At 38.8% G+C, this 4,118-nt stretch overlaps 1 pseudogene; it reads left to right on the plus strand.

Moving 5' to 3' along the window:
- Positions 1–238: 238 nt before the first annotated feature.
- LOC101437994 (transmembrane protein 126A pseudogene) lies at positions 239–2,762 on the plus strand (annotated as a pseudogene).
- Positions 2,763–4,118: the final 1,356 nt, after the last annotated feature.

Consider the following 4,118-nt stretch of genomic DNA (forward strand, 5'->3'; position numbering starts at 1 on the left):
ATACAGACCCCAATTCTTCATTCTCCCCAGGGTCATATGAATTACCAGGTAAATGTACTGAGTTCTTCTACTCTGACTCTGAGCGCATCCATGTGATTTCTTTTGGTCAAAAGAATGATCCGTGCCCTGTTTAAACTTAGGTCTCAAGAGGCCTCCCAAGTTTCTGCTTACTAACTGTTGCACTTCTGCAGTGGATATAAAAGTCAGCTATTCTGAGGAGGAGGAAAATAAGCCCACGATGCAGAGCTGCCCCAGCCAAGGTTCCCCAATCAAGCCCAGCCTAGTCCAGGAAAGAGCACAACCTCCAGCTAACCTGCAGCTGCATAAGTGAGTTCAGCAGAACCCAGCAAAACCACTAACTGAGCCCCCACTTGATCCACTGAAACCCAAAGGTGCATGATGAATAAGTCTTTATTATTTTATGCCATTTGAAGTTTTGTATTAATTTGTCATATACCAAAAGCTAATGGATAAATTAGCCACTGAAATGGAAATTAATATCAGATTGTGTGGAAAGGGGAGATATTCAGAAAACCTTTGCTTCCCTAATACCCCAATACTCCCTTTACTCTTTCCCCATCTCCCTGCCTAGGCTAGATATCTGACGATACATTAATAACAGCCACATTGTGACCAAGTATATATATGCAAAGATGTTAAAATGATGGAGCAAAATGACAGAAAAGGCTGGAGTCTCTAATGACTTGTTAAGGAGCATACCAACCCTGGACTGTTTACTTCTAGATTTCTTGGTATGTGAAAATGTAAATTCCTATTACTTAAAATAGGCAAATCATCCTGATACAAAGCATGACTCAATTTCTAGAATTGGGACATATGGTAGGAAGAAATAAGAGCCCAGTTAGTGGAAACAAAGTCAGAATAGAAACAGAAGCAGAGCACCAAACCACTGCTACTGTCCTGGAATTCATCATGTCCAGTTTGTTGGGATGGGATTAAACCCAGAGTAATAAAGGGATTAAATGAAAATTTTAGAATCCTACAGAGATAAAGATCCAACCAAATAATTAAATTATCATTATGAGGCTTAATTTGATGCTCTGGCCACCTCTTTTAGACTCCTAGACTATTATGGACCTTCAAGCTTTAGAAACATTTCATTACTCTTTTCTCTCTCCTCTTTTATCCCCTTTCTTTTGATATCTCTATTCCTTTCAATTACCATTGTTTTCATGGCATTCTCTTTATAGTTGTCAGTCCCATTACAGCATAAAATATATCCTTTAGTGTTATGGAATATATGCTTTTACAAATGGATTTTGTTGTTTAAAATAGCACCAAATGGAACAGCAAGTATTTATAATAATTAAATTGTAACAGGGGCACAATAAGGTAAACCAAAGAAGAGACAGATTGTTTTTAAAGCATGCTGAAATTTCACATATCTCCCCACAATTCATAGCACAAAGGAATACTTATGACCATCTTAAAGCCTTTTTAAGAAACTGTCTATTTGGCATCAATGTGTGAAAGTATGAGTCAGATATAGGGAAATATTTGAGAAAGGTCACGATGTAACACCTTACCTACTCCCATTGCCAATATGCTTTCTTGGAACTGGCTTGCCCTGGGCTACTGGACAAGGAGCTCTGACTTTCAAATACTGTACTGCTACCTCGACTTGCCAATTGATTTAATAATACCCCCTCCAAACACAGTTAATGTACATAAAGACACAGTGTTGATTTCCGTGCCTTTTTTTTTTTTTTGCTCAAAACTTTTGTTTCCGATTTCATTAATACCAAAAGAAATTATTGATTATCCTCTCTGTGTTAGCATCTCAGCCACTTATTTAGATCAAAACTGCATGGGGGAAAAATATAGAAAAGTCCAGCTGAATTTTTCTTACTCCTTGGGACACTGGGCCTTTGAGGATAGTAACGTGATAAATATAGGATAACTTTAGTGTATATAGAATTGAATTTAACTTCTATATAGTTGACTCTATCAATTAGTTTTCTTTAGCTTCAGGCAACAGAAAGTAACTCTTGCTAACTTGAAGAAGAAAAAGAAATATACTGAAACTTTATACAGATAGTTCAAAGAAGTGAAGGGAAAACTGTGGAACAAGCTTCAGAAAGGACAGGGACAGAGGTTGCTGTGTGTCCTGGTATGCTGAGGGAGGTAGGCAGCACCCGCTGAGAGAAAGGGAGCACAAGGCTCCAGACAGGAAATCAAGGATCAGATGATACTATCAAGGAAACCTCAACAATGTCACTATCATAAAAATTAACCAGCTTCCAGAAGTAGAAAAGAATCTATTTAAACATGGATCTATAGTAGACTTGATCCTGCTCTCTGTGGGCGAATAACAGTTTTTTTCAACGTGTCTTAAATGTGACAGGCTTATATAATTGCTGGCTTACCAATGGCAGGGATCTCATTTTTGACAGCACCTGTATCTTACAGTGGTTTTGTAAGTTTACCTGGGAGGACAGGCAGTTTGAACTGTGAGGCCTGTACCGCGGCACGAGCTGCATCATTTGGTCTTGTTTTGGGTGTGCCTTGTTTTCTTGGCAATTCCTGTCAATGGTGACCTAGCAGCCAGGTATGTCTCAGCCACACTACCAGAGAATGGAAACATCTCAACCTATTGGATTTGAATATCCAAGCCTGACTTTAGAAAGATGTCACTTTCCATTTTGCTCTGAGCTGTGTTTGCTGCATACCTTGGATCTAGACAATGTAAACTACTCATAAAAGTCCTTCAGGTACCGGAAACTGCCCTAGACATTCACTGATGGTAAGCAGAGATGTATACAAGAATAAAATGTTAAAATACATAAATAAGGACAGGGAGCTTCATAGCAGTAATTAACAGGGGCTTTCTTGAGATTATTACTGCCAAGGATAAATCGATACCAACTGTTTTGTTTTGTTGTATCTGGGAAGAGAGAATCTGTTATCTAAAGAAAGACTGAGGTACTAGAAAAGGGCATGAGGGAGTCCCCCAAAGAAAGTTTATAGGCTTTTCCATAGAAACAGGACTTCAATGATGGACAAAATCAAGAAATATTCACCCATAATGATAAAATTGCAAGGTTCTAGATTCAATTTCCCTGGGAAGACCAAGGCAAGAATAAGAGAATCAAGTGTTTCAGAGCAATCCCTGGTCAAAACAAAGCTTGAATTCTATTCAACAAATTTACTCCTTTTAATAGAAAGGATATGAAGAAACAGATAAGAGATTTTCACTTTCTAAATTAGTATAAACTATTTTAAAAGAGCAAGGCATTAAAAGTTTGGTTACGGGGAAACGGACTTGGCCCAGTGGTTAGGGCATCCGTCTACCACATGGGAGGTCCGCGGTACAAACCCCGGGCCTCCTTGACCCGTGTGGAGCTGGCCATGCGCAGTGCTGATGCGCGCAAGGAGTGCCGTGCCACGCAGGGGTGTCCCCACGAAGGGCAGCCCCACGCACAAGGAGTGCACCCCGTAAGGAGAGCCGCCCAGAGCGAAAGAAGGTGCAGCCTGCCCAGGAATGGCCCCGCCCACACTTCCCCTGCCGCTGATGACAACAGAAGTGGACAAAGAAACAAGACGCAGCAAATAGACACAGAGAACAGACAGCCAGGGGAGGGGGGGAAATTAAATAAATAAATAAATCTTTAAAAAAAAAAAAGTTTGGTTACTGCAATTGTTCTTCCTCAAAAGTAAAATAATATTTTTTAAAGCTTTTCCCCTTTGGACACAGATGATCATGTAACCTTTATATTGTAAATGGCTAGGTATTATTACCACATCAACTTTATCATAAGTTATTTGTGAATCTTTATTTCTTCATAAGCATAAGCTAAATGCAAAGTGGTTTACATTTTAAAAAAACAAAGGTGTTATTTCATCTCATTAAACTAATGACAGAGAATTAAACGCAGAGATTGGCACAATTAGAATCAATTAGTGTTTAATATTCATCTGGATTCAAATCAGTATTTCCACATAATAATAGCAGAATGTAGTTACAATCATATTAAATGCCAAGTCAATTAGTCATGTTAAATGTGCTGATTTAAATGCCTAAAAACCTAGCATGACCTTTCATTTATCAAGAGCAGTTGCCATTTTGAAAAAGAAGGGATTCAGAAAACACTTTTCTG

The sequence above is a fragment of the Dasypus novemcinctus genome, chromosome 4 (assembly GCF_030445035.2).
Source record: "Dasypus novemcinctus isolate mDasNov1 chromosome 4, mDasNov1.1.hap2, whole genome shotgun sequence".
Taxonomy (NCBI): Eukaryota; Metazoa; Chordata; class Mammalia; order Cingulata; family Dasypodidae; genus Dasypus; species Dasypus novemcinctus.